A 12,478-nucleotide genomic window follows, 5' to 3' on the forward strand; every position below is an offset into this window, starting at 1 on the left:
AGCGTCCCGACCAACCACCAGCTAGTTCCTAGTCCACAAGGTGGCTCCTTTTTTAAAAAGTTTCAGCTTGAGGTCTTGTTCAAAAGGTGCCTGACGGCTGTTGGGGTACCGAAAGCGGAGTTTTGGTACCCATTCCTTCCGCATTGATGCCACAACGGTGGCAGATGCAGCAGGCCTGGCAGAGGAGGAGGTCAAACGTATCGGTTGATGGCGTTCCAACTGCTACAGGCACTATGTCAGGCCTGGCTTAATTATAAACTTTAAAAAAAAATTATTAAACAGCTTCCAATGACATTATGTACAGATACTTCGCCACACCCTTTATGCCTTAATGTTTTGTGTCTTATCCTTCGTGTTCTTAACTCATGTTGTTGTTACAGGGAGCTGCCCTATAGTTTGGCCTCCAACTGGGTTTCGGGGACATCAACGTGCGGTGGCATGGTGTGCACGGCATGAAATGGATGCAAGCCTTGCCAGAAGTCCTCAATGTAGGCGGTAACGACATGGTCTCTATCCGTGGGCAAGAGCTGATCTCCATGATTCGGTCAGATTATGACAGGTTTCCTAGCTTTTTTCCAGCTTTAGTTGCAGTTTGGTCTGAAACGATTCCAAGGTCTCAGTAGCGCGGCACGCTTAATCCACCCGCGCTTGAGAGATCAAGATCGCTGAACAGGCTGGTGTCGCGCCACGTGCAAATGTTGGGCAGGGTAGTGGTCAGACACCGCCAGCTGCAGGGATAACTGCAGATAACTGGATGTTGTTGCGGAAAGATGGTATACACCTAAATGACATTGGCCTTGACATCTTCCTATCCGGGATCCAAGATGGAGTAGAAAGGACCCTGTTCCTGCTAAAGGACTTACACCAAGTTCCAGTGGCATATAGCAGTACCTTGGCCACTTTTTCAGCGATGAAGAGGATCACTGACATTTCACCAAGTGACAAATCCAACGAGTGCCCACCAGGACGAGGTGGCTGGCACTCGGGGACACATGTCACATCGTTCGCTGAAGAAGGGGTAACAGAGTTGCTGCATATGTAAGATATATAAATACATATATATACTAGCCGGAGGACCCGGCTTTGCACGGGTATATTTCATTTTTTGTTTGTGTACTGGCCCTATAAAAATTGCCCAGTTTTGCACTCATATATTTTGTATGTGTGTCTCTGCCCGCAATTTCGTCTGTGTGTTGGCGTCAATGATCCGCCTATATTCAGCAAATTGCTGCCGTCAATGGTTTGCCTGCTCTGGCATTTCAGCAGCTCTTAAGCTGTCCTGCTGCTGAACTTCTTCCTCACGCAGTGCCTGTGATTGTTCCGGCATCTCAGCAGCTTGCTGGGACACCATATAACGAGCGTGTTGTTGGCGTTGATGATCAGCCTGTTCTGACGTTTTGGCAGCTATCAAGTTGGCCTGCCGCTGAACTAATTCCTCAGGCTGTGGATTGTGATTGTACTGGCATCTCAGCATCTCACTGGGAAGCCATATAATGAGAGTGTTATTAGCTTTGATAATCCGCCTGCCCCGGCGTTTTGGCAGCTGTCAAGCTGGCCTGCCGCTAAACTCGATCATTGTGCTGTGCCCTTGATTGATCCGGCATCTCAGCAGCTTGCTGGAAAGCCATATAATGAGCGTGTTGTTGGCGTTGATGATCCTCCTGCTCCGGCGTTACAGCAGCTATTAAGCTGGCCTGCCACTCAGCTCATTGGCATCTCACCGGCATCTCAGCAGCTTGCTGGGACACCATATAATGATCCCCTTCAGCTCCACTTGAGGAGAACTCTGTTGACTTCTGTCTACCTTCATTTGTTGTTGTTTTAGAATTTTGCAACAAATTAGATTTTCTTTTTCCTGGCATGTTTAAAAGTAACAAACTGCCAATTTGGATTAAAGGTGTTTTCCCATCCAGTGTGTGAGCACTGCCTGGAGCTGAACAGATAATATGCAGATACATGTACAGAATCCCTGAGGGTTAGCTGAGTGTTTACACAGAGAGATAACAGACCTGGGACCTGAGATAAGCGGCTGCTAGAGCAGTGCAATATAGTATGTGAACATAAATTCATAACAGTCGTGAAGCCATGTCATTTAATGGGATAAAAAGTAGCCTATGTTTTAATTGAGGTTACAATCTATCTATGTGCCGAATTTCATTCAAATCCATTCAGCCGTTTTTGCATGATTGAATAACAAATACACAAACTTTCAAATTTATAATATTATAGTAGGAAGGATAATATATATATATATATATATATATATATATATATATATATATATATGTGTGTCTTATATTAAATTGTCATATAGGACCTGTCTTATTTTCGGGGGACGTCTTATTACAACCGGCAGTCATGCCGGCACTTCCTTAGTGGAGCGTCAGCATGACTGCCGGTTGTAGGTAGTGTAGTGTAGGGGAGGGGGAAGGTATCATACTTACCTTTCCCTTCTTCCTAGTAGCGCTGGTGCTGCTGTTCGTCCCGGAAGTGGTGGACGGGGCTTAGCAAGGCTTCGGGGCGGGGCTTAGCGGAGCTTTGCAAGCTCCACTTCACTGACACAGCAGACGTGCTCTGTGCTCCGTGTGCACAGGAAAGCCGGCTGCTGCCTCTTCTGTATGGCAGCTGCTGTCTCTGCCTCTGGGAGAGCTCATTCTACAACAGCAGAGGCAGCAGCCGGCTTTGCTGTGCACACGGAGCACAGAGCACGGCTGCTGTGTCAGTGAAGTGGAGCTCGATAAGCCCTGCCCACGAAAGCTCTGCTAAGCCCCGCCTCCCAAAACCACGCACACCACTGCCGGGCATGCCTTATTTTCGGGAGATGCCTTATATTAAGCAATTCAACAGAAACCCCCACATGCCTTACTTTCAGGGGGTGTCCTACTTTCGGGGAAACACGATATATATATATATATATATATATATATATATATATATATATATATATATATATATATATATATATATATATATACACTCACCGGCCACTTTATTAGGTACACCATGCTAGTAACGGGTTGGACCCCCTTTTGCCTTCAGAACTGCCTCAATTCTTCGTGGCATAGATTCAACAAGGTGCTGGAAGCATTCCTCAGAGATTTTGGTCCATATTGACATGATGGCATCACACAGTTGCCGCAGATTTGTCGGCTGCACATCCATGATGCGAATCTCCCGTTCCACCACATCCCAAAGATGCTCTATTGGATTGAGATCTGGTGACTGTGGAGGCCATTGGAGTACAGTGAACTCATTGTCATGTTCAAGAAACCAGTCTGAGATGATTCCAGCTTTATGACATGGCGCATTATCCTGCTGAAAGTAGCCATCAGATGTTGGGTACATTGTGGTCATAAAGGGATGGACATGGTCAGCAACAATACTCAGGTAGGCTTTGGCGTTGCAACGATGCTCAATTGGTACCAAGGGGCCCAAAGAGTGCCAAGAAAATATTCCCCACACCATGACACCACCACCACCAGCCTGAACCGTTGATACAAGGCAGGATGGATCCATGCTTTCATGTTGTTGACGCCAAATTCTGACCCTACCATCCGAATGTCGCAGCAGAAATCGAGACTCATCAGACCAGGCAACGTTTTTCCAATCTTCAATTGTCCAATTTCGATGAGCTTGTGCAAATTGTAGCCTCAGTTTCCTGTTGTTAGCTGAAAGGAGTGGCACCCGGTGTGGTCTTCTGCTGCTGTAGCCCATCTGCCTCAAAGTTCGACGTACTGTGCGTTCAGAGATGCTCTTCTGGCTACCTTGGTTGTAACGGGTGGCTATTTGAGTCACTGTTGCCTTTCTATCAGCTCGAACCAGTCTGGCCATTCTCCTCTGACCTCTGGCATCAACAACGCATTTCCGCCCACAGAACTGCCGCTCACTGGATGTTTTTTCTTTTTCGGACCATTCTCTGTAAACCCTAGAGATGGTTGTGCGTGAAAATCCCAGTAGATCAGCAGTTTCTGAAATACTCAGACCAGCCCTTCTGGCACCAACAACCATGCCATGTTCAAAGGCACTCAAATCACCTTTCTTCCCCATACTGGTGCTCGGTTTGAACTGCAGGAGATTGTCTTGACCATGTCTACATGCCTAAATGCACTGAGTTGCCGCCATGTGATTGGCTGATTAGAAATTAAGTGTTAACGAGCAGTTGGACAGGTGTACCTAATAAAGTGGCCGGTGAGTGTATATATATATATATATATATATATATATATATATATATATATATATATACATAGTGGGGAAAAAAAGTATTTAGTCAGTCACCAATAGTGCAAGTTCCACCACTTAAAAAGATGAGAGGCGTCTGTAATTTACATCATAGGTAGACCTCAACTATGAGAGACAAAATGAGAAAACAAATCCAGAAAATCACATTGTCTGATTTTGTAAGAATTTATTTGCAAATTATGGTGGAAAATAAGTATTTGGTCACCTACAAACAATCAAGATTTCTGGCTCTCACAGACCTGTAACTTCTTCTTTAAGAGTCTCCTCTTTCCTCCACTCATTACCTGTAGTAATGGCACCTGTTTAAACTTGTTATCAGTATAAAAAGACACCTGTGCACACCCTCAAACAGTCAAGACTCCAAACTCCACTATGGTGAAGACCAAAGAGCTGTCAAAGGACACCAGAAACAAAATTGTAGCCCTGCACCAGGCTGGGAAGACTGAATCTGCAATAGGCAACCAGCTTGGATTGAAGAAATCAACTCTGGGAGCAATAATTAGAAAATGGAAGACATACAAGACCACTGATAATCTCCCTCAATCTGGGGCTCCACGCAAAATCTCACCCTGTGGGGTCAAAATGATCACAAGAACGGTGAGCAAAAACCCCAGAACCACGCGGGGGGACCTAGTGAATGAACTGCAGAGAGCTGGGACCAATGTTACAAAGCCTACCATCAGTAACACACTACGCCGCCAGGGACTCAGATCCTGCAGTGCCAGACGTGTCCCACTGCTTAAGCCAGTACATGTCCGGGCCCGTCTGAAGTTTGCTAGAGAGCATTTGGATGATCCAGAAGAGTATTGGGAGAATGTCCTATGGTCTGATGAAACCAAACTGGAACTGTTTGGTAGAAACACAACTTTTCGTGTTTGGAGGAAAAAGAATACTGAGTTGCATCCATCAAACACCATACCTACTGTAAAGCATGGTGGTGGAAACATCATGCTTTGGGGCTGTTTCTCTGCAAAGGGGCCAGGACGACTGATCCGGGTACATGAAAGAATGAATGGGGCCATGTATCGTGAGATTTTGAGTGCAAACCTCCTTCCATCAGCAAGGGCATTGAAGATGAAACGTGGCTGGGTCTTTCAACATGACAATGATCCAAAGCACACCGCCAGGGCAACGAAGGAGTGGCTTTGTAAGAAGCATTTCAAGGTCCTGGAGTGGCCTAGCCAGTCTCCAGATCTCAACCCTATAGAAAACCTTTGGAGGGAGTTGAAAGTCCGTGTTGCCAAGCGACAGCCCCAAAACATCACTGCTCTAGAGGAGATCTGCATGGAGGAATGGGCCAACATACCAACAACAGTGTGTGCCAACCTTGTGAAGACTTACAGAAAACGTTTGACCTCTGTCATTGCCAACAAAGGATATATAACAAAGTATTGAGATGAAATTTTGTTACTGACCAAATACTTATTTTTCCACCATAATTTGCAAATAAATTCTTACAAAATCAGACAATGTGATTTTCTGGATTTGTTTTCTCATTTTGTCTCTCATAGTTGAGGTCTACCTATGATGTAAATTACAGACGCCTCTCATCTTTTTAAGTGGTGGAACTTGCACTGTTGGCGACTGACTAAATACTTTTTTGCCCCACTGTATATATATATATATATATATATATATATATATACATATATATATATAAAATAAAGCTGTGGCTGACCCCATTTATCCAAAATGTTGACTTGTTCTGTAATTATGTTTTAAAGGGGTATTCTCACCTCACATACTCATCAGTCTTTACTGCTGTAAAATCTTTCTTCCTGGTTTCTTGCATCATTTGGTGGGCGGGGTTTCACATGCAACCTGCCGTTTATCTCCGCCCCCAAATTCGCGTGTAGCTCCGCCCACCCATATTGGACTATGAAGTACAGGCAGCAGCAACTCCATTCTGTGTTACATACAGAGACTGCCTGTCTCTGCCATAATGAACACAATTGAATTAGCTAACCTGATAACTGGGAGAACAGAAGAAATGAAAGCAGCTCCTCTCCTCTATCTGCTAACAGGAACCTAGGTCATGAGGTGTAGACACAGGAATAGCTAGATACACAGGCTCGCTCCCCTGCACATAGCCCCTCCTCCCTCCCCCCTGAGAGCAGCAGACACATCACTTGACTCATGAGCAGCTAAGTCAGGGCTGTGGCCACAAAGAATTGAATAAAGTAAGATAGTGGACAAACAAAGCAGTTTTGCTGAAGCAGTGTATTTAGGAAAAGTCTTACATCCACATTAACAAGCAGTATAGATAGGATCCTTGTGACGGGACAACCCCTTTAAGGTTACACACGGGCTAGGTGGAGGGGAAGGGTGTTTCTTGAGTGACTTCTACTGCTGCAATCCCTATAACTATGCTTCTGAACAAAGCCTGCCCCATGACATTATCATTGGCGCTCACGACATTATCATTGGCGCGGATTATTTGGTTATTGTGACACATCTCAGATTTGCCTATGGCATGAAAAATGAGCCCAAATCCTTATCATCCTGGAAGTGTGAACAGTGGCATTGTGCAGCTGACCGCAGGTATTTGCTGCAGGAGTCTCCTGGATCTCTGCTCCTTATCCTGGATGCTTTGCTGGCTCTCGGAGCCCTTCCATCCTCCTGCTTCTGTGCTGGTTACATGGTGGGGGCTGTAGGTTAGGAGGAGGCGGGTACTGGACCAAACACAGAAAAGTCCCAGTGTTGCAGCTTCCAAGGTTCATTCCATGCTCATATTTGGTGCTGGCTGCACAGGAATTTCCCGGCATCCCTCACACGCATGTCTGTCACCCTGGCTTGACATTAGAGACACCACAAGGGGAGGGGAGAGGCTGCAAAGTAAAGGTGGAGGAGACTGACACGCAGATATCCCGTGAGACAGCAAAGTGCTGCAGGTATCAGCGGAGACTTATGCGCCTAGTCCTGCTCTCCATCCTCCTGCTCACCGTCTCCATAGCAGGTAAGAGCATCCTATAGCAGCACAGAAGGGGTTAAGCACCTGCTCCTTTTCATTTGGGCAGAAGAGAAGACTGTGCACTTGGTCTCCATTAGTGCTGTGTGTAAGACTATCTATCGTCTGCTTTACTTTAGTCCCCTCTGAACCTGCTACTTCCCTCCTGTCAGGGCTTGTTATGTTGTGCTGTGAGGGCCGATGGTGGAAGCCCAGAGAGTTCTCTGACGCGTCCACCTAGTCCTCTAGTGACGAAACAGTTAACTGTGAGGGTCATTGGCCACGCCCCCTTAATCAGCTGATCGAGCACGTCTGGCCCTGAGCATTAGGCAGCCTGAGCTCTGCATAGAGGGGTCTGGAGTGGGGCATGTACATGTATAGTGCAGGTGTGCTATGGTAGCCCCCTACCCCAGCCTGGTGATGTGCTCTCACTATGCACAGCCCTTGATGTCTGCTATACTTGGTGGCATCAAGATCATAATGTGCTTGATCCTATTCAGCACAAATGATTCAAATGTCATTTGGTGGAAGATCTCAGGGTATGTTCACACTAAGTTTTGTTGCAGGCTGAAAAAAATATTCTTTGGGAATTAGGAAACTTTTTGATGTTTTTTTACTTTGTCATGGATTTTTTATTTTTTTATTTTATTTCTTTGCTCCAGGACACCGTATGGACCTGGAAACTTCACTTAAAAAAACACGTTTTTATTTCACTTCTCAATGGGGTTTTTAAAGCAGAATCTGCCTGAAGATGTTATGTCACTTTTTTTTTCCCCCTCTGGCTCAAAAAAAATCAGCTAGAGCGAAAAAAAAACTGCTCATGACTCCCATTGAAATGAATGGGAGAGATTTTTTTTTTTTTTTTTTTTTTAAGTGGATTCTGCCTCAAAATTGGCCTACAAAATACTCTGTGTGAACATACCCCTAATGCGGTTAAATCTTGCAGGAAGTCTACAGTTTTTAAGATGCTTTACCTGGCCACTCTTTTCATTCTCCACTTCATCCTGGAACCTGGCATGATCTATACTACTATGTATGTGTCTGTACAGCTGAGCTTTTCCTCCAGTGCTCCGTGAAGCTCTTAGTAGATGATCTCAAACAGCATATTAGTTGTGAAGGCGGGGTTCTGTTGCAGAATTCACTGAAAATTGACGGAAAAAAAAAAAATCTTGCACAGAATTTTTTTTTTCGTTGCTGCTTTCAGTTTCAAAATGACGGAGACCCACAGACCCTGTTATAATCAATTGGGTCCACCAGGCTCCGTGTGTAACCACTGTTGTAGCAGTCTGCATCTCTGTCATTTGGGTTCCCCGATGGACCCGAACAATGGTGAGTCGGTACTAGTCGAACCTAGAGTAAGGGGCTGCAGCAGCCATACTAGGAGTGATGAAAATTGTAGATAGTAGGAGATGAGATTGAGTTTATATAGAAATTTGTGAACACTTGCCTGCTGTTCAGGGGTTCAAAACTATGTATAGACAGTCTAGAACAGGGGTCCTCAAACTTTTTAAACAGTGGGCCGGAGGCAGAGCAGGTCGCACAGACATCGGGAGCGGTGCCCTCCAATAGGTAAAGTGAAGTGCGCTCCATGGCCTGGCCCGAGCTCCCCAGGAGCTTCATTATAAATGCACGCCTGCCGGCGTTGTTGGCGGGGCCAGACAGAAGAGCTTGGCGGGCCGCATGTGGCCCGCGGGCCGCAGTTTCAGGACCTCTGGTCTAGAAGGTAATAGGGATGGTGCCCGCCCCTGGCAAACCTGGGCACTGCACAGTATCAGGGGAGTCCACTGAGTCCATATTGAGTGTTTCCAACAATACAAATGGAAGTGGTCATTGTACTGATAATGGCCCAGTCCCAGATGTGTATGGGTTTCATCATAACTCCCCACTCCCGGTGCCAGCGCACACCACACAGAGTACAGGCACCTAGAGCAGGGAAGGGATGGAGGAGTCCAGGAATCTATGAGCGGTAAGTACTGATGAGATGCACACTCACCTATTGTTCCCCAGCACCTGCCTGTATTAGCATGCAGGGCGAAGGCTTGTATAAGTGAGGGGACATTACACTAAGTGGGAACATATCAGACATAAAGGGGACACTAGTGGGGCACCATCTACAGTAGCAGCACTCTGGATGAGATTTCTACAGATCTTGTTCACATGCTGCAATTAAAACCTCAACAATTTTCAACCCACAACACGTCAATTATAGGTTCAGCTTGCAAGAGTCGTACTGTCACCCAAGGAGCCACACAAACCTGGAGCTAGTCCTGGAAGGTGGCTTTGTAACTTATTGATACAGAAGTTAATGCAATGTATAAGAAGACCCAGGGGTTAATAGAATGTATACAAAGACAGAGGGGATAATAAAATTCACTGGAAAGTGCAGTAAGGAGATTTTTTTTTCTTCTTGTTTTGGTCTGAATTTTTTATTTTGATTAGAGATGAGCGAACACTAAAATGTTCGAGGTTCGGAATTCGATTCGAACAGCCGCTCACTGTTCGAGTGTTCGAATGGGTTTCGAACCCCATTATAGTCTATGGGGAACATAAACTCGTTAAGGGGGAAACCCAAATTCGTGTCTGGAGGGTCACCAAGTCCACTATGACACCCCAGGAAATGATACCAACACCCTGGAATGAGACTGGGACAGCAGGGGAAGCATGTCTGGGGGCATAAAAGTCACTTTATTTCATGGAAATCCCTGTCAGTTTGCGATTTTCGCAAGCTAACTATTCCCCATAGAAATGCATTGGCCAGTGCTGATTGGCCAGAGTACGGAACTCGACCAATCAGCGCTGGCTCTGCTGGAGGAGGCGGAGTCTAAGGTCGGACCTGAATGGAGACTGGTGTGGAGCGATCTTAGACTCCGCCTCCTCCAGCAGAGCCAGCGCTGATTGGCCGAATTCCGTACTCTGGCCAATCAGCACTGGCTAATGCATTGTATTGGCGTGATGAAGCAGTGCTGAATGTGTGTGCTTAGCACACACATTCAGCTCTACTTCATCGGGCTAATAGAATGCATTGGCCAGCGCTGATTGGCCGAATTCCGTACTCTGGCCAATCAGCACTGGCTAATGCATTGTATTGGCGTGATGAAGCAGTGCTGAATGTGTGTGCTTAGCACACACATTCAGCTCTACTTCATCGGGCTAATAGAATGCATTGGCCAATCAGCGCTGGCCAATGCATTCTATTAGCGTGAACTGAGTTTGCACAGGGGTTCTAGTGCACCCTCGGCTCTGCTACATCAGATTGCTACATCTGATGTAGCAGTGCCGAGTGTGCATCAGATGTGTAGTTGAGCAAAACTGACTCAGCACTGCTAAGTCTCTGCATTCGCATAGGAATGCATTGGCCAGCCTTCGGCCAATCAGCGCTGGCTCTGCCGGAGGAGGCGGAGTCTAAGGTCGGACCTGAATGGAGACTGGTGTGGAGCGATCTTAGACTCCGCCTCCTCCAGCAGAGCCAGCGCTGATTGGTCGAGTTCCGTACTCTGGCCAATCAGCGCTGGCCAATGCATTCTATTAGCTTGATGAAGCAGAGTGTGCACAAGGGTTCAAGCGCACCCTCGGCTCTGATGTAGCAGAGCTGAGGGTGCACAAGGGTTCAAGTGCACCCTCGGCTCTCCTACATCAGAGCCGAGGGTGCGCTTGAACCCTTGTGCAGCCTCGGCTCTGCTACATCAGAGCCGAGGGTGCACTTGAACCCTTGTGCACACTCTGCTTCATCAAGCTAATAGAATGCATTGGCCAGCACTGATTGGCCAGAGTACGGAATTCGGCCAATCAGCGCTGGCCAATGCATCCCTATGGGAAAAAGTTTATCTCACAAAAATCACAATTACACACCCGATAGAGCCCCAAAAAGTTATTTTTAATAACATTCCCCCCTAAATAAAGGTTATCCCTAGCTATCCCTGCCTGTACAGCTATCCCTGTCTCATAGTCACAAAGTTCACATTCTCATATGACCCGGATTTGAAATCCACTATTCGTCTAAAATGGAGGTCACCTGATTTCGGCAGCCAATGACTTTTTCCAATTTTTTTCAATGCCCCCGGTGTCGTAGTTCCTGTCCCACCTCCCCTGCGCTGTTATTGGTGCAAAAAAGGCGCCAGGGAAGGTGGGAGGGGAATTGAATTTTGGCGCACTTTACCACGCGGTGTTCGATTCGATTCGAACATGGCGAACACCCTGATATCCGATCGAACATGTGTTCGATAGAACACTGTTCGCTCATCTCTAATTTTGATGTGTTATCTATGTTTTGATGTCTTTGCTACAAACTGTCCCCCGTACTGTAAATGGTATGAGACAGTTTGTTACTGTGAGGTAGGGACTCCTGCCATCAAAGATAACTATACTGCTTAATGTCCCGCTGCCAGCATTAAGTTCAAGTCGGTAAATCTGGCTAACATACGGACCGAATTTCATTGATGAAACTCGGTTGTGTGCACCTACTTGAAGTCCAACTATATCTTCAACCAGAGAATAGGCCATTCTTCCATTTCATCTTTCATGAAAAAACACCAGGAAGACTGTATACATTATATGACAAATCTTGTCTACAAATAGATTTTGGTGGCCCCTATTATAAAAATTATTAAGGGGTCCATAGGGTTTTTGTTACGTTGTCTGTTGTTTAGCTGACAAAAAAAAGGTCCAGCATACAGGATGTTCTCATTCACAATTTTAGAGTCTTCAACAGGCAGAAAATCTGAATCAGATGTGAACATAGCCTAAGGTTAGAGCTACACACAGACGTTTTGTGGTAGACGAAACATTAGTGACTTTCAAGAGTTTTCCAAGTAATTTCCATATTATTCTAGAAAAGAAAAAAAAGTAGCTTAGAATTCCCATCAAAAAGATAAAAAAAAAAAAAAGTACATGAAGAGTCCTCTGTATGTTACTGATGCCACTGTATAGTCCGGGATAAAATAGAATTAATAGCCTAATCTAAACACCCTTCAAAACACTGCTAAAGGTACATGGGTGCACTTATTAATCCATTAATAACACTAAAAGACCTTTTTAAAATAAAATAAAAAAAATCATTTTTTGCCCTTTACTATCTGCTGTACTTACTATACTTCAGTAGATGTAGGCTTGAAGGCTTGTTTTTTTGTGGAACAAGTTGTATTTTTCAATGCCGCTATTTTTGGGTACATGTCATTTATTGATCAGTTTTTTTTTGTTTTTTTTTGAGGACATAACACCCCCCCCAAAAAAAAAAAAAAAGAAAAAAAAGAAAAAAGACAAAACAAAAAAACCCCAGCAATTTTACCATTG

General features: G+C 45.4%; 1 protein-coding gene across 1 annotated transcript in view; it reads left to right on the plus strand.

Annotated features, from left to right (window-relative positions):
- Nucleotides 1-7,043: 7,043 nt before the first annotated feature.
- MSRB3 (methionine sulfoxide reductase B3) overlaps nt 7,044-12,478 on the plus strand; it is an 82,723-nt gene continuing 77,288 nt past the window's right edge. Inside the window, exon 1 of the mRNA XM_075274449.1 lies at nt 7,044-7,198. The gene's annotated coding sequence lies outside the window, so the exon portion shown is untranslated. The remainder of the gene's footprint in view (nt 7,199-12,478) is intronic.

This window comes from Leptodactylus fuscus, chromosome 5, assembly GCF_031893055.1.
Source record: "Leptodactylus fuscus isolate aLepFus1 chromosome 5, aLepFus1.hap2, whole genome shotgun sequence".
Taxonomy (NCBI): domain Eukaryota; kingdom Metazoa; phylum Chordata; class Amphibia; order Anura; family Leptodactylidae; genus Leptodactylus; species Leptodactylus fuscus.